Source organism: Hylobates moloch, unplaced genomic scaffold (genome assembly GCF_009828535.3).
Source record: "Hylobates moloch isolate HMO894 unplaced genomic scaffold, HMol_V3 SCAFFOLD_2, whole genome shotgun sequence".
In the NCBI taxonomy this organism is placed as follows: domain Eukaryota; kingdom Metazoa; phylum Chordata; class Mammalia; order Primates; family Hylobatidae; genus Hylobates; species Hylobates moloch.
The window spans coordinates 169,324,300-169,343,013 of NW_026652277.1; the positions used below are offsets into that span (position 1 = coordinate 169,324,300).

An 18,714-nucleotide genomic window follows, 5' to 3' on the forward strand; every position below is an offset into this window, starting at 1 on the left:
AGCCTAAAAGGAGGATACAGGGAAGCCTTCCTGGAGATGATGACGCTTGAGAGGAGTCTCAAAGGATGTGCAGAAGCGACAGAGGCTGCAAATGCCTGCCCAATATTCATGTTCCTCTTCTTCCTCAGTAACAGAACACCAACTATGTGCCCAGCAAAATTCTACTTTTCCAGCCTTGCTTGCATTAGGGCTGATTGGTGAGCTGTGAGTAGAGGGTTTCCTGGGGATTCCAGGGAGCTACATTCTCAGGAGGAAGAGCCATGGGTCCCTTGTGACCATGGAGGTCCCACACCTTCCCTCAGTTGCATACTTCCAGCTTTTTTTTTTTCATGTGAGAAAGAGTAAAATTCTATTCCTTCTCACTCCTTAGCCTATCCTTTACTTTTATTTTTAGTTTTTTGAGACAGAGTTTCACTCTTTTGCCCAGGCTGGAGTGAAGTGGTGTAATCTTGGCTCACTGCAAACTCTGCCTTCTGGGTTCAAGCAATTCTCCTGCCTCAGCCTCCTGAGTAGCTGGGATTATAGGCGCGCACCACCACACCTAGCCAATTTTTGTATTTTTAGTAGAGACGGGGTTTCACCATGTTGGCCAGGCTGGTCTTGAACTCCTGACCTCAGGTCATCGGCCTGCCTCAACCTCCCAACGTGCTAGGATTACAGGCATGAGCCTCCATGCCTGGCCTCTTACCCTACACTTTAAAACAGAAACAAAAAAACAGCCAAACCTAATCTTCAGCCTGAAATAGTGTACTAGGCCAGGTGTAGACAGAAAGAGAGAAGAGGCAGTGGGTCTGGGAAAAGCAGTCTCTGAGGTTTCAGGAGGAGCCAGGCACACAGGTGTGACAAGCAGGGTGGGCAGCACAGCACTGTGGTGTCCCCTGAGCATACTGCGGGAGCTCAGCACGGTGGGAGATGAGGCCGGGAGGGTGGGCACGAGGGCCTCCCACACCCCACTAAGGAGCCTGAGCTTTCTTCTGTAGGGCGACAGAGGTGGTGTCAAGATTGTATTTTTTCACCTAAGAATATCCGTCTGGGGCCGGGTGCAGTGGCTCACACCTGTAGTCCCAGCACTTTGGGAGGCTGAGGTGGGCAGATCACGAGGTCAGGAGTTTGAGACCAGCCTGGTCAACATGGTGAAACCCCATCTCTACTAAAAATACAAAAATTAGCTGGGCATGGTGGCAAACACCTATAATCACAGCTGCTCAGGACACTAGGGCAGGAGAATCACTTGAGCCTGGGAGGCAGAGGTTGCAGTGAGCCGAGATGGTGCCACTGCACTCCAGCCTGGGTGACAGAGCAAGACTCTGACTCAAAAAAAAAAAAAAAAAGATACCCATCTGGGAGGAGTAGAGAAAATGCATTCAGGAGAGACTTGGGCGCTCACATGGCAACTGCCACACACAATAAACAGGCAAACCTATTCAAATACGTGCAGTGAGGTGGCTGGATTTCTCAGGCATTACGGTGAGTGAAAGAAGCCAGACAAAAAAGAGTAGGTACCACGCGGCTCCATTTAGAAGAGGTTCAAAATCAGATACAACTCACTGACGGTGACAGAAGTCAGAATAGGGTTACTTCTGACCGGGAAGACATGTGAAAGATGCTGGCAATGCTTGATTTTTAGATATAAGAAGCTTAGATCATACATTAGAGCATAATATAGTTATGCTCCTGTGAGAGGGGATGGGTGGCAGAGAGGCACACTGTCCGTCAAAAGGCATCTAGATTCACCTGCTCCTGTTCTGTGTGCTTGAACACATTACACATCCGTGCGCCCATGCCCTACCTACGACACCTGCAGGAAGTAATGAGATTATTATAAAACTATTAGAATAAATACAAGGCCCCAGAGAAGACATCATCTTTAATCTATCCTCCCCCAACAATAACAAGAGGTGTAAACGGAATTTTCCAGCTGGACAGTTTAAAAAAAATTTCTTATTATAGTTTGGCATAAAAAGGCAACTGAGACAGAGTCCATTCTGAATGGGAACCCAGGGATACACAGTGATTCTCAGGGGGTTGAGTAAAATGATACTGAGTGAACTTCGTGAGCTAGAAGCTGAAGTCTACAGAATAAATACAGGGACAAGCAAGAATTGGCTCCAAGGTTGGAATCACATGTGCTTTATTTAAGTCACTCGATTATGGGGTTATGTGTTCTCTGTTGTCCTTGTTGGCTAAAATTAATTATGGCAGCCACCAGAGAAGGCTGGACTAGAATAAAACCACCGACTACTTACTCAGCCTTGAAAAGTCAACCATAATAAATGTCAAATCCTACAGAGCATCTTTAAATGGCAAGGGGGTACTTCAGCCTGATTCCATTTTTGCTTCACTCCCCATTTATTGACATGTGCTTATTAATATGTTTAGAAACTGGAAGTTAAAAATGCATTCATCCTTTACTGAAATCTGCCCAATGTCATCTGCTATTATTTCAAGTACTCATATTTCAGGAAGGCTCAGATTTAAGTGAAGGTGTCAACACAGTCTAAGTTACCATCTCCCATCCTTGCATCCATGGCCTGGGAATTACTCTGCTATTTGCGACTAATGCAGCTGCTGGGAGGACCCAGCCTCAGAGGACTCGGGTATGTTCTTCTCAAGGACGGGAAAGTCATGCACAGTGTGTGTTCATTCATTTCTTAAGTTGTCCTTGTGGCCACAGCTGAAGGCCCTCATGCTCACTGTCAGCCTAGACACCCCTCAGTCCTTCCCATAAGACATACTGAACACTTAACCTGGTTAACTGGTAATGCTGACTACAACCAGGGCAACTTCCCCTTACTTTAAAACCCAGCAGTACACAAATGGGCGCTCCCTACAGGCCAAGTAAAATTCCTTCATACATCTCCTAATGACTCCCCACCAAAATGCTGCCAAAGAGTCAATACTGCCAACCCCCCATGTCTGTTTACTCATCCCTGGAACTTGTGAATATGGTAGCATTTATGGTTTGGCTCTGTGTCCCCATCCGAATGTTATCTTGAATTGTAATAATCCCCCGTGTCAAGGATGGGACCAGGTGGAGATAACTGAATCATGGGAGTGGTATCCCCCAGGCTGTTCTCCTGATAGTGAGTGAGTTCTCAGAAGATCTGATGGTTTTATAAGAGGCTTCCCCCTTCACTGGGCACCGATTCTCTCTCCTGCCACCCTGTGAAGAGGTGCCTTCCGCCATGATGTAAGTTTCCTGAGGCCTCCCCAGCCATGCAGAACTGTGAGTCAATTAAACCTCTTTTCTTTATACATTACTCAGTTTCAGGTATTTCTTCATAGCAGTGTGAGAACAGACGAATACATTGCAAAGCGAGTTTGCAGAAATGAGTAGGTTAAGGGTCTTGAGGTGGGGAGATAATTCTGGACTATCCAGGTGGGCCCAGTGATAAAGAGAAAGAGAGAGAGAGAGAGAGATTGAGAGATTGAGAGAGAGAGAAAGAGAGGGAGAGAGAAAGAGAGAGAGATTGAGAGATTGAGAGAGAGAGAAAGAGAGGGAGAGAGAGAAAGAGAGAGAGATTGAAATCTGAAGATTACTTTGCTGGTTTTGAAGATGGAGGAAGGGACCTCAAGCCAAGGAATCCAGGCAGCCTGAAGAAGCCAGAAAAGGGAGAAAAGAGGATTCTCCCCCACAGCCTCCAGAAGGCATGCAGCCCTGCGACACTTTAACTTTAGGACTTCTGACCTACAGAGCTGTAAGAAAATAAACCTGTGTTGTTTTCAGCCATTACATTTGTGATAATTTTTTATAGCAACCACTGGAAACTAATACACATATTATTGAACTGTGAGAGGTAGAGGACCACTAGCCTGCATTTTCTCATAGATGCTACAGCATAGCATTAATAATAGTGGTAATAGTAATTGTTCTACTTAAAAATTAGCTAATGCTTGCAAAGTGCTTACTATGAACTGGGCATTGCTAGGCTGAGCATCCAACATACATGGTTTCCTTCAATTCACCAGGGTAGGCACTCTTAAAAAACACCCACTTAACAGAAGAGGAAAGTGAGCCATAGAGAAGTTAATTTGCTCACAATCGCATAGCTAGGAAGTGAACTCTGGCTAGGGTCTAAACCCAGGCAGTCTGAGCCTTGTAACCTACACTAAAATAACGGTGTACAGCCTATGCCACATAATTTTTGTGTTTGATTATATGCTTTAGTTATATCACTACCTTTGCTGTCATAGGCCCATTAGGGTATTATTTAATGTAGTCACCCATCTAAATCTTCATTCCCCTCTTCAACGGCTCTACCCAGTGCTCATCACCCTTCTGCTGGAGCTGGGAGTGGTGGTAGGATCGTGCTTCCCACTCCTGAGGTCTTCCTCTAGGTAGAGGGAACTCCCATTATGAACACTCAAGAGTAATTCTCAATGGATCCGAACTTCCTAAGAGCAGGACACTCTGGATTACCTGAGAATCACTCCCAGTCTAACCCTTTGACCCACTGAAGAGATGTCCTATCTCCTAGAGGGTTCTGCCCTGGCCCTCTTCTGGCCACACCCCTCTTCCTGGAGCAAAGAGTCTGTGGAGCTAAAAAGCTGCACCCACAACAGCACACGCTCACCCTTCAGACTATGCCCCAGGCACCCGAGCCCCAGAATTCCCTGCCCAAATGGCCTGGGCTTGATTCAGGGCTTGTGCAGGCAGCTTCCTCCCATCTGTCCTTCTGAGAGTGGACTGCTCCAGCGGTGTGCCTACCCCGAGCCTGAGGGCTGCCTGAAGGGCTGCCACATGTAGGAGATGTGGATGAATCTGAGATTTGCGGTCTGGGTGTCTACCTATGTGTGTGCAGAGAACCTTCTAGGCAGGGCAGAGCTGGACAAGAGAAGGGGTCTGGGCTGACTCTCCCAGTTCCACTAAGTTCCAGTAAAGAATTCTGAGGGGTCAGATAATTCTAAGTTGGAATCTGGCCTCCCAGGTCCTTATGAAGGTGTACTCCTTAAGGTAAGAGGATAGCACGTATTTTATTTAACAGCTTGCTAGTGTGATTTAGAATTTTTAAACATTGAGATGAGGGCCATGTGAACCCACACTTGTCTTCTTGTCCCAGGTCCTGCAAATGTTAGGACTGGACTAACCACTCCCTTTCAACAGAGGGAGAGACAGAGAGAGGCCAGGTAATGAATAGAGTGAAAAACGTACTTTAGAAAAACGCTCTTTCAAAAAGCCTAGAAAGAAATATAGCCAAACGTTAGCAGAGTCTGCAGTGTCTGAGTTTTGGGGTTACGGGGATGTGGTTTTGTTTCACTCACAGATATACACCTACATAAGCAGCTTTAAAATGAGAAAATATTTGTTTATGAATTCAAACTTACGAATATTCAATAAGTTCCCAGTATAATGTCAGCATTAGACTAGGATGAAAAACCAAACGAAACCAAACCAAATCAAAACAACAACTCTTCAAGACATGAAAAAGAAAGAAATGGAGAAATATGGATTGGGTAATGAAGAATGCATCCTCTTAGGCACTTTCATTAACAGCTTGAAAATAGACCTTGACAGAATGATGACCTACTTTCTATATGCTCTTGAATTGGACGGTCTATCAGAAACAGAATCAGGATTCAAAAACATCCGCCCACTGTCTGAAATCACTGGGTAATCTAACAAGATTAACAGAGCCGACTTTTAGAAGAGAGTTTAAATCCCAGTACTAGAATATATGTAACAGCTATATTGGCTGTGGGAGCTATAGCTTAACAGAACATGTGTCATAAAGAGAATTAATATACAATAAATGCATCTATGAAAGATTAATCTAAGGTAACACTAATAGAAAAATACAGCATAAACAGAAGGCGTGGATAGTTTTCTTTTGCTATGCGGTGACAAGACCTCACCTGGAATCTGTTTAATTTCAGTATCAACTTTGGGAGACATAAAAAAAATACTGAAGCCTATGAAGAAGTTCTCTCTCATTTGAAAAATTTTTGAAAAACCTAACCTAATATTTTGACCATGTTAAGAAGGAAGGACACATGTATGTTTGGACCAGGGTGTTTTGTAGAGTTAGTAATCTTCTTCATGGCCTGCTTTAATGACTGAAGGATAAGCCCTTCACAGAAGGACTAAGGCTTCCAAGTACCCCAGGACAACAGAGGGAGGTTGATTTTAGCTAGATATAAAGAAAAGCATTGTAAAAATCAGAACTGTTTGAAAATAGAATGGATGCCTTTAGAAGACAGCAAGTCTTAGCTGCAGAAGGTGTTGGAGTTTAAGGAAACCCAGTCCATGACACCTACTATCCCTGTCTCAGTTTGAAAAGAAAAATGGGTCAACTAATTTTTGACAAAGGCACCAAGAAGACACAGTGGTATCCAGATAGGATAGTCTCTTCAATAAATGGTGTTGGGAAAACTGGATATCCACACGTAAAATAATGAATTGAACCCTTCGCTTGTATCACACACAAAAATCAACTCAACACAGATGAAAGAACTTAACATAGGACCTGGAATCATAACATTCCTAGTAGAAAACACAGGGAAACCTCATCGCCTTGGCAATAACTTTTTGGATACCACACCAAAGCTCAGGTAACAAAAGCGAAAATGAACAATTGGACTACACCAAACTAAAAAGCTTCTGCACAGCAAACGAAGCAATGAACAGAATCAAAAGGCACCTGACAGATTGGAAGAAAATATTTGAAAACCATGTATTTGATAAGGGGTTAATATCCAAAATATAAAAGAAATGCCTACAACTCAATAGCAAAAAACCCCAAATAACCTGATTAAAAAATGGGCAAAGAACCTGAATAGACATTTCTCCAAAAAAGATACAAAAATGGCCAACAGGCATACAAAAAGGTCATCAACATCTCTGATTATCAGGGGCAGGCAAATGAAAACCACGAGATAGCAACTTATACCTGTTAGGATGGCCATTATCAAAAAGACATAAAGAGTGGTAGTAAGGGTTGGAGAAAAGGGAACCCTGACACGCTGTTGGTGGGAATGTAAATTGTTGCAGCCTTTATGGAAAACGGTACGAAAGTTCCTTAAAAAATAAAAAAATAGAACTATAATACCATATGATCCAGCAATCCCTCTGCTGAGTATATACTCAAAAGAAGTAAAATTAGCACCTCACAGAGCTGCCTTCTTATGTTCACTGTGGCAAGATTTACAATAGCAAGATATGCAAACAACCTAAGTAAGCATCAAAGGATGAATGGATGAAGAAATTGTGGAATATATTATATACATATATATTAGGAAGAGGGGAGCATTATATATATAGATATCTATATATCCATAAATTTATTTATATACATACATATATATATATATGTATATATATATATATATATATATATATATACATATAATGGAATATTATCAAGCCTTAAAAAAGGAGATCCTGCCATTTTTGGCAACATGTATTAACCTGGAGGACATTATGCTAAGTGAACTGAACCAGACACAGAAAAAAGTACTGCATGATTTTACTTACATGTGGAATCTTAAAAAAAAAAAAGTCAAATATACAGAAACAGAATAAAATGGTGGTTACCAGAAGTGGTGGTGGGAATTGTGGGAGAAAATGGGAAGATACGGGTCAAAGCATACAAAGTTACAGGTAGGACAAATATTCTAGAAATGTACTAGAGGACTATAATTATAATATTGTATAATGAAAATTTGCAAAAAGAGTGGATTTTAGGTGCTATTACTGTATATGTATGAAAAAAGTAACCACGCAAGATGATATGTTAATTTGCTTGAGTATAGTAACCACTTCACTATGTATAAATATATCAAAATATGTTGTACACCTTAACTACATACAATAGAAAAATAAGTAAATAAGAAAGGAGAGCAGGTGGAGTGGCATTTTTATATACAAGATAGCTAGGATGGAGGGCATGACTTGTGTGTGTGGACTAGTGGGTTTTCTAATATCAAATTTTATACTTGTGGAAATCTAACCACCCAAGCTTAGGCAGAGCCAGACTTCCTGGAAAAACAGAGCAGGACATAAGTTCTCTGCAGAGCATCTGCTACCAAGAAAAAAATGGGGGTGGAGCATGATCAGTTTACTCTTTCCAAACTGACCAGTAAGTCACTCCACCTCTCCTGCGGTGGCCTGGATTTGTATTATGACGCCACTGTTTACTAGTACCGTGTACAAGTAAATGGTGCAGTCATGTGAGGAATGAACTGGCTACTCCGCGGAAGCGCCCAGCACAGGGCCTGGCGTGTAGTGGCTCTTCATAACCCTTACCTTGTTGGCTACCCCATAGTTATTCTCCTTTATCTCGTCTTCCCTGTTCCATCCATAGACCGAGTCTCTTGTTTCCTATAGGATTGAGACTGGTAACAGGAGTCCGTGGAGTTTGTGAACTTGGATGGAAATTAATTATATATTTAATTTCACTAATCTCTACCGGAAGTTTGGTGTTTCCTTCACTTATAAATATAGGCATGAATATCAGTAGTGTTAGTGGTATCTGTGACTTAGTCATAGATGAGAATAACAGATATTTTCATATGATTTTAGAGCAGCCGTAGACATCTTGAAATACCAACTATGTTCACGATTACTTTTTTTTTTTTTTTTTTTTGAGATGGAGTCTCGCTCTGTCGCCCAGGCTGGAGTGCAGTGGTGCGATCTCGGCTCACTGCAAGCCTCGCCTCCCAGGTTCCCACCATTCTCCTGCCTCAGCCTCCCGAGTAGCTGGGACTACAGGCACCTGCCACCACGGCCGGCTAATTCTTTTTTTTGTATTTTTAGTAGAGATGGGGTTTCACCATGTTAGCCAGGATGGTCTTGATCTCCTGACCTCGTGATCTGCCCACCTCGGCCTCCCAAAGTGCTGGGATTAGAGGTGTGAGCCACCGCCCCAGCCCACTATTACTTATTTTTATTTTTTGAGATGGAGTCTCGCTGTGTCACCAGGCTGGAGTGCAGTGGCGTAATCTCGGCTCACTGCAACCTCTGCCTCCCGGGTTCAAGAGATTCTCCTGCCTCAGCCTCCCGAGTAGCTGGGACTACAGGCGTGTACCACCATGCCCAGCTAATTTTTAGTAGAGACAGGGTTTCACCATGTTGGCCAGGATGGTCTCGATCTCTTGACCTCGTGATCTGCCTGCCTCTCAAAGTGCTGGGATTACAGGCGTGAAGCACCGCGCCTGACCCACTATCACTTATACTTACAGTAGATAGCGTGTGATCGCTGCTGTCCTATTGACTGGTGTGATGGAGCTGCCAACTGGGGGGAATGCAGTCACCTCTTCCCACATTGGCGACCCAGACATTCACGTTGCTTTCCAGTATTCCCATTTGCGATTTGTTTTCGGTCATCACGAGGAAGGAGGGGACTCATTCTCATGCATGGTTTATTGTTCTCAGGTAAGCTCAGCAAAAATGTTCTTTGCACTGGTATTTCTTTAAACAATAAAGTTTTACTTTAACTTGCTATATTTTAAATGCATGGTATTGACTTGTTATTTTTATTTACATATATTTTTGAGACGGGGTCTCGCTCTGTGGCCCAGGCTGGAGTGCTGCAGTGCAATACAACTTGCTGTAATCTTGACGTCCTGGGCTCAAGTGATCCTCCCACCTCAGCCTTTTGGGTAGCTGAGGCATTTTTGTATTTTTTGTAGAGACAGGGTTTTGCCATGTTACCCAGGCTGGTGTTGAACTCCTGAGCTCAAGGAATCTGCTCGCCTCGGTCTCCCAAAGTGCTGGGATTACAGGCAAGGGCCACTGTTCCTGGCCTGACTTGTTGTTTAATTCATTCATAAAGAAAGACACATTAAAAACCATGAATTTCTTTTTATTACTCTGATAACTGCATTTTCCTTTCAATCTTATATATTTTATATATTTAAAAATATTATTCAAGATAGGCTGGGTGCAGTGGCTCACGCCTGTAATCCCAGCACTTTGGGAGGCCGAGGTGGGCGGATCACGAGGTCAGGAGATCGAGACCATCCTGGCTAACACGGTGAAACCCCGTCTCTACTAAAAATACAAAAAAATTAGCCGGGCGTGGTGGTGGGCGCCTGTAGTCCCAGCTGCTCAGGAGGCTGAGGCAGGAGAATGGTGGGAACCTGGGAGGCAGAGCTTGCAGTGAGCCGAGATCGTGCCACTGCACTCCAGCCCGGGCGACAGAGCGAGACTCCGTCTCAAAAAAAAAAAAAAAAAATTATTCAAGATAGTGTCCAAAGTGTTCACAAACTGCTAAACGGATCTCTAGCACAAAATGGCTAAAACTCTTTCCCAGGAGTGTGAGAATGTATATCAGGAAAATAATTACATCCTAAAAAAAGCTGCTGCTTCTGATGTGTGGGGAAATCAAAATTTAGGGAATTCAACTGTGTTTAGTAACTTCCCCCCAAGCTTTTGTTTGTGGGATTACTATTTACAACCGTAATTGGGATACATTTTCAAAGAAAACTTGGCTCAAATTTAGAACTCAGACACTTAAGACACTTTTCCTCGAGAAAATCCAAATATTTATGCGTCTCCAACTCCCTTTCAAAAACATTTTAAAGCCTAAGATGTTATTGAGGGTTCCCCACTGTTGATGATGGTGATTAAAAAGGCCATTCAAAATGGCTCCCAGGAAAAGAACAGTTGTCAGGAAGTCAGGGCAGCCGGGAGGCAGAAGACCCACCGATTTGTTTCTTTGACACTGGTGGTTTAGTCACACAGTGATCAATTTCTGAGAACACTGGAGATGTGCTGGAATTAGTGTGGAATTTCTACACTCTTTGGCTCTGACTGGGACATTCCGTCATTACAACGAAATGAGACTGTGCTGTGCTGTGTCGCATCCTCTGTGAAGACGTTATCCAGCATGAAAAGGAAGGCAATGGAAACCGAGAGCCAGCGTACAGGAGCTGCTAACAGAATAACTGGTGGGCGAGCTGAGGTGAAAGAGCTTGGACACAAACCAGCGCATGCAGTTCTAATGAGGCAGTAAGGCAGGCACGGAAGTGTGCATGATGTCTGCTAATTAACTTGGATGAGGTTGGAGAGTGAGGCATCCTGAGGAAAAGCCAACAGCGCTTAACTCACCAGTGTGGTTAATTATCAGAGAATGCTGTTCCTGTGTAGTTTCCTACCCAGCATTTTGAAAAGATATTTTGCTTTAAAAGTGTTAAAAACACGAAGTGACTCTTCTTGCAGGCGATCAGCAGCTTGTATTGGTGATGGAAAAAAATAATGGGGCTTGGCCAGGCGTGGTGGCTCACGCTTGTAATCCCAGCAGTTTGGGAGGCCAAGGCGGGTGGATCACCTGAGATCGGGAGTTCAAGACCAGCCTGACCAACACAGAGAAACCCCGGCTCTACTAAAAATACAACATTAGCCAGGCGTGGTGGCGCATGCCTGTAATCCCAGCTACTCGGAGGCTGAGGCAGGAGAATCGCTTGAACTCAGGAGGCAGAGGTTGCAGTGAGCCGAGATCACGCCATTGCACTCCAGCCTGGGCAACAAGAGTGAAACTCCATCTCCAAAAAAAAAAAAAAAAAAAAAAAACTGGTTAATGAATCAAGGTGATGAAGATGGCCTTTCTTAATTAAGTTGCAGCATAGAAGAAAATTAACTTTATCTGGGGGATAATCATTGGAAGTGTGAAAGAATAAGTTGTTTTCAGATAGAATACTTTTTAGAAATAATTTTTAGTTTTCTGTATCACAAATGGGAAAATAGGAAAATTAGGAAAATTAAATAGATACGTCATGTTATTAGAATGCATAAGCATTACAAATGTAACTATCCTGATAATGGTAGCAAATATATTGAAGACGGCTCATGCAAGCCTTCCTTGCTTCCCAGTATAATCTGGAGGGGAAGATAATCAGCCTGGCAGGATGGAATAGAGAGGGACAAGACGGCGACCAGTCTCCAAAGCAGGAAAGAGCAGCATGAAAAGTGGCTTTAAATCAACAGATTTGTGTAAAGTGCAAATGAACTGTTGTACCTGAGCTGTATCACAGTGAACTAATTTAACAAGGAGCAGTTGCAATGTGTTCCACTTTAGCTATACTGAGGACAATAAAATGACAATATACACAGGCAGATTAAGGATGTCTCTTTCAAGATTTGGGGCCTGGTTGATTTACTCATAAATCAAATGACAATATGATTTGTTGTTCAACTGAGCAAATTTGAGAGTGAAAGGGAACATAGTAGCAGGTACTCGTGAACAATGGGCATAAAGCAGCTTGCCTCGGGCAAACCGAGTAGTGTGGCTCCCACCACTTCTCATGCTATAGTTCCACAATTATATGTCGCTTTTTCACATGTATTATGCCTCTCTTTACAGTATGGTTTCCACTGGAATGTGAGATTTACACATAGTGGATGCAGAATTATATTATTGCACTTATTAATAAGGTAACACAAGTAGATAGGACATACGGTAAAATAATTACCGTTTACCATCAGTATAGTTACACACGTGATAATTGATTTACAAAATACTTTCCAAAGGATTATTTCATTTAACTCTCAAAATAGCTGTTATGTGGCTTCTTCAAAAGATTCTGAATGATGTGGCCAGCCAGGTGCAGTGGCTCACGCCTGTAATTCCACCACTTTGGGAGGCTGAGGTGGGTGGATCATGTGAGTCCAGGGGTTTGAGGCCAGCCTGGGCAACATGGCAAAGCCCTGTCTTTAGAAAACAATACAATAAATTAGCCTAGCCTGCTGGCGGGTGCTGTAGTCCCAGCTACTCAGGAGGCTGAGGTGGGAGGATCACGTGAGCCTGGGAGGTTGAGGCTTCAGTGAGCTCTGATTGCGCCACTGTACTCCCAGCCTGAGTGACACAGTGAGACCTTGTGGCAAAAACAAAACAAAAATAATGTATCAAATAAACAAGTAAATAAGTTTTATGTAGATATACTAATGCAATGATACAGCTATAGTCATATAAATATGTAATTCATTAAACAAATAATGATATTTCATAAAATGAAATACTATAGCACAATGAAACCAATTTATACATAGAGTGTAACAATTTGGATGAAAGAAAAAAGATATATTTGCTTATAGATGTGCAGAAAATTTCTGGAATAACAACTGCTAAGTGGCTGCCTCTAGAACCTGTAACTGAGGCCTGAGGACAGGGAATTAAATCGTTTTACATGCCATGTGATTGTTGTGTGGCAGGTGATTACTTCGCACAATGATGACGTTTGAAAAATAGCATCATTACCACTATGTTTAGTACGTACATGTCCATAATAGAGCAGTTCATAAAACACTATGTACGCATTCACATGTATAATAATACTAATAGTTTAAAAAGTTTCACGTGTGGGTATGTATCCTAAAATGCCTAGAAAGATAAGTAATAATAAGTAGTGAGATTCTTGATCTTACTGGTTTTAGCTTTTTACGTTAACTTTCTACTTTTTCATTTTGCTTGAAAGTGTTATAATAATACATTTATATTTTACAATCAGAACACAAGCAGCAGTGCCATTTCCATCTTGAGGAAGTATAATGAGGGAACCAGCAATGCTGGTTTCAGTGTCTCAGTTTGCCTGGAAAGGATTTAATCCTGATGCTGCAACATTAACTTTCTGAGCATATGCTCTGTCCCCGGGGAAGATGACAGTCAAGAGAATCTTGAACTTCTTGGAAAATAAGAAAATTAAGGGCTTCTTTTAAAAGGTAAGTGATTTTACTTTTGAGCAATCTGGCTTGGCTTTGTTTTAGGAGAAAACTGAAATCTTACAATGTAGCCCTCTGAAGGGTGGCTTGCACAAAGCCGGGGTCACTGGGGCACCACCTCCCTGTATTGTGACAGTATGGGGCTGGTTTCCAACTTCCCCAGCCCCCTGCTTTCCAGGTGCAAGGTGGAAATGCACTTCCCATCCTCTTTGAAGTTAGACCAGGCCACACGATTTGCTCTGGACAAAGAGTTGTGAGTACCAGTGACAAGTGTCATCCAGGTGAGAGCTTTAGGGGCCAGCACACAATTCCTTGCTCCCTTCCCTCTGATGCGGGATCATGGAGGCCCAGGTGAAAGTGAGCTTCTGTCAGCCTGGGCCTTGATGAGGAGGGCAGCCTTCAGCCGTGTGCAGGCCATAGCATGAGTGAGAAATGAACTTTTGTTGGGTGAAGCCACTGAGATTTTGGAGTATTTATTACCACTGCAGCGCTTCCTATCTGATCATGACTATATAATTTGTGAAGCCCAGTGCAAAACAAAGACACAGAGCCCCTTCTTCAAAAATGATTTAGCATTTCAAGATGTTAGCAGTAGAGCCTCAAACTCTGTGGGGGCCCCTGTGAGTGTGGGGCCCTGTGTGACTGTACAGGTTGCACACTCCAAGCTGGCCCTATTTTCCTATTCCACCATCACAACAATGCTGGAAAAGAATCTTAATTCTCTTATTTCACATCTGAGAAAATTGAGAGCTTAAACAGCTTGCTTAAAATAGCAGACTCACAAAATGCCAGAAGCCAGAGTTTGATTCCATTGGTATTAATAACACTGCGATGACGGGTCTTTTGTGCATTCCTGGTTCTGACTTTGGGGCACAAGGAGCCAAGAACACTATTACAGGAAGCAGACAAGACTCAGGAAATATCATCTCCTTTGTAGGAAATCACCTAACTGGAACCTTCAATGGAAGGTAAGAAAGAGTTAATGTCTAACCCATTACATGCTAAGTGAATGTTTTCTCTTGCCAGAAAGTATAATTAGTAATTTCAGGCCTTATCTGAAATACCTGCCTCAGCACATGCTGAAAGTATCAATAAAGAAAAGCAGGCGCTGCTTTTAATTTCATTGCTATAACTAATTAGCATTAGAGAAACCATTTTCATAAGCAGTGTGCTAACAACCCATTGGTAACTGGAAAGGAAAGCTGATGGTGCAGCTTTCTCCATGGTAACCGGGCAAGGAGAAAAGCACTTCACACCCACTAAGAGTGGGGGTTCCTGAGGGAAGCACGAGACGCGGGCTCCAAGCAGCAGCGTGTGGAAGCGGGCAGGCACTGCCGCTGAGTTCAGATGCCACAAAGAACGTTGGCATATTCCAGTCAAGGGCAGGGTTTTGAACTGAAAATATTACATGCCACCATAGAACTGTTTTGTATATATTCCTTAAAAGCTATTGAAACTGTATCAAGGTTCTTTTCAGAAGGGCTCCACCAATTAAAATCACCTTGTTTTTTCCTGAAGAATTCCTATCAACTCTCCCACCCAACATATCCTACCTCTGTACCGAGTACAGGGGGCAGAAGGCGTCTGGAAAAGTAATAAAAAGAAACTTTGGCCGGGCGCGGTGGCTCACGCCTGTAATCCCAGCACTTTGGGAGGCTGAGGCAGGTGGATCACGAGGTCAACAGATCGAGACCATCCTGGCCAACATGGTGAAACCCCATCTCTACTAAAAATACAAAAAATTAGCTGGTCGTGGTGGCATGTGCCTGTAGTCCCAGCTACTCCCCAGGTGGAGGCAGGAGGATCATTTGAACCAGGGAGGCGGAGGTTGCAGTGAGCCGAGGTCACACCTCTGCACTCCAGCCTGGCGACAGAGCGAGACTCCATCTCAAAAAACAAAAAAAACAGAAAGAAAAAAAAAAGAACGTTTGCTGCACAAAGAGGGTAGGTAGTGAATCTGGTAATTTTAAAAGGCAGCTGTCGTCAAATCCCGGGTTTCAAGATGAAATCTTATTCTGTTTGAGCACTTTATTATCGTTCTTACTTATTGTGCCCTGGAACACGTTAGTGAATTGGCACAATTCCTCTGTCATTTTCTTCTCTTCATAGAAACTCAGTTTGGGCAATTTTTCAAAGAAGGAAGGAAGAAAGGAAGGAAAGAAGGAAGGAAGGGAGGGAGGGGGAAAGCCAAAAGAAACAAGAGTCGAGTTTGTTAGAGTCACTTTAGAACATTAGTTCCACACTGGTCCATAAATATGTTCATTTTGCGGGGGGTGAGGGAGACTGCAACAATATCATACTATATCAATGATGAATTCAGCAGTCACTTAAAATGAAAAATGTAGGTGGCTTTCAAAGAAACAATCTCAAGTAAAATTGTTAACAAAACTTATCAATTTTTGAGAACTGCATATTCAAATAGATAACATAAAAACAAGAATAATTTAAAGCATGTTACTCAACTAGATTTCACAACAAATGATTTAAAGTTTTATGGCTCCAATAGTCATGCTTTAGGAACTGTGTGGCAAACATTTACTAACCAGGTTCTCATGACCTACTGACTGTGTGAAGAATATTTGTCAGCATGCAAGTGTGCTGTGTTAGGTTCTGTTAGGATCAAAGCAATCTCCCTCAGGAAGGTTATATAAAAAGTTGTCCTTGTCCCTACTCTTAGGTCAAGAAAACATTGTCATCAATATGAATATGAGTAGATGTAGGAAATAATATAAATAAGTTCTTTAAGGGAGAAAGCCACCATAGATTAGCTAGTTAGTTTGAGAACTGGATTTTAAATACGTACTTTCTCTATATAATTTGGAATGTTTTAGAAAACAAAATGGGAACAAAGTACAATGCACATTAGCTGGGCAGGGAAGCATGAAGAATGCTTTCTGTGTTACGGCGAATTCCCTGCAAGCTAGCCTGACTTTCAGAGCATTTGACTGAGTACTCGGCTGTTCTCAACCCTGAGGCCAGCACGTGGTTAATGACCCCAATTCTGGCATTGTTTCTGGGTCTTATTTTTTTTTTTTGCACAAAGGTTAATTGAATTTTTACAAGGGTTTCCTAGAGGACTTGCACAACTTTTTGGTATCAAAACAAAAGGTCATCTTATAATAGACTTATAATATGACTTTCATAAGCACTTCAAGTATTTTAGCTTAGACTTTTAGTAACTGTGTGGCATATTTAACGTTTCATAGCTTTTTGAGAATTTCCACAGACATTCTCAGCATCTTCACTAAATTTAATCACGAAGTCTGGCAATGCAGAATTCTTCCTTCTCCCTCGGCTTCTTTTTAAGTTTGAGAGTGAATCTGGTTTTGTAAAAGTATGCTAGGGAGAAGATTCAAGGGACTTCTCAGCAGTTTCTCTCTATGTGTTCTGCGGATAAATGATCTTTCTGGCTCATGACAACTAACAATTGTGTTTAAAAAAAATACATGCATTGTTAATGAGACTTCGCCAGAGATGCTGAGAGTTATGTGAAATAGTGATAACTATTTTCTTTTCTTTTTGAGACGGAGTCTCGCTCTGTCGCCCAGGCTGGAGTGCAGTGGTGCAATCTCAGCTCACTGCAAGCTCTGCCTCCCACATTCACGCCATTCTCCTGCCTCAGCCTCCCGGGTAGCTGGGACTGCAGGCGCCCGCCACCACGCCTGGCTAATTTTTTTGTATTTTTAGTAGAGATGGGGTTTCACCATGTTAGCCAGGATGGTCTCGATCTCCTGACCTTGTGATCCACCCGTCTCGGCCTCTCAAAGTGCTGGGATTACAGGCGTGAGCCACCGCGCCCAGCTGAGATAACTATTTTCATAGCTGTACATTAATTGACTGAATTGGCTTTGTATTTCAGGTCAACTCCCAAGCACTGGTTAATAGTTATAAAAACGTTTCACAGTGCTCCATGTCAGCTTCCCCCTGAAAATCCATGATAAAGATTGAGCGTGGTTAAAAGGCTTGTCATGCCTAAGTGCTAATTAGCCCCAGGATGCTTGCCTTCATGACCTTTCAGTCCTCATCTATAAGGTCAGGAAAGGGGTCATAGCCAAAAGAATATGGACTTGCATTAATTCCCAGCATATAAACTCATGAATCCTCCACAGAGTTCACTAAACTTCAATAAGCTACAATTCTATCCTTACCTCACACATCACATCCCTAAAGGTGACATCTACATTAATGCCCCTCATCCCCAGTAGAGAGCACATCAGTAGCTCAAATAGGCTATTACTCACTGTGACCTCTTTTACCTATTTCTTAGAGCATGGGAGTGGCATAGTAAGATCCTGGCAGGAGCACTGTTCACAACAGCAAAGACTTGGAATCAACCCAGATGCCCATCAGTGATAGACTGGATAAAGCAAATGTGGTCCATATATACCATGGAATACTATGCAACCATAAAAAGGAACAAGACCATATCCTTTGCAGGGACATGGATGAAGCTGGAAACCATTATCCTCAGCAAACTAATGCAGGAACAGAAAACCAAACACTGCATGTTCTCACCTATAAGTGGGAGCTAAATGCTGAGCCCACGTGAACACATGGGGAACAACACACACTGGGGCCTATTGGGGGGTTGGGGGGAGGGAGAGCATCAGGAAGAATACCTAATGGATGCTGGGCTTAATACCTAGATGATGGGTTGATGTGTGCAGCAAACCACCATGACACACTTTTACCTATATAACAAACCTGCACATCCTGCATATGTACCCCGGAACTTAAAATGACAAGTTGAGGAAAAAAAAAAAAAAGATCCTGCCTGGCAGGGTTTTAGCTTACAGAAAATTTCTGGGTTTTGCACATGGCCATTTTCTGAATGCCCGTAATTGACTTTTGAACCAAAGTCCTCTTGGAATGCTGAGACGCACTGGAAACCTCTAGATGGGCCACCCAGCCTGAAGAAAGCCTTTGTTGTTGCTGCTATTTGTATCATTATTTCCTTTACTAACAATAACTAAGATGCGCTGGGCATGTTATGTGTTAGGGAGCGTCCCAAGTGCTTAGTAAGCATCGATTAGTTTCATTTTTACAACCATCTTTGCCCT

General features: G+C 42.7%; 1 protein-coding gene and 1 long non-coding RNA gene across 12 annotated transcripts in view; one reads left to right on the forward strand and one right to left on the reverse strand.

Moving 5' to 3' along the window:
* PRKN (parkin RBR E3 ubiquitin protein ligase) overlaps positions 1 to 18,714 on the reverse strand; it is a 1,409,627-nt gene that overhangs the window by 120,902 nt on the left and 1,270,011 nt on the right. The window lies entirely within an intron of this gene.
* Positions 4,922 to 18,234, forward strand: LOC131382900 (uncharacterized). Its single transcript, XR_009212537.1, has 3 exons — positions 4,922 to 4,954; positions 13,444 to 13,654; positions 17,922 to 18,234. It is a non-coding gene; the product is annotated as an uncharacterized LOC131382900 (long non-coding RNA).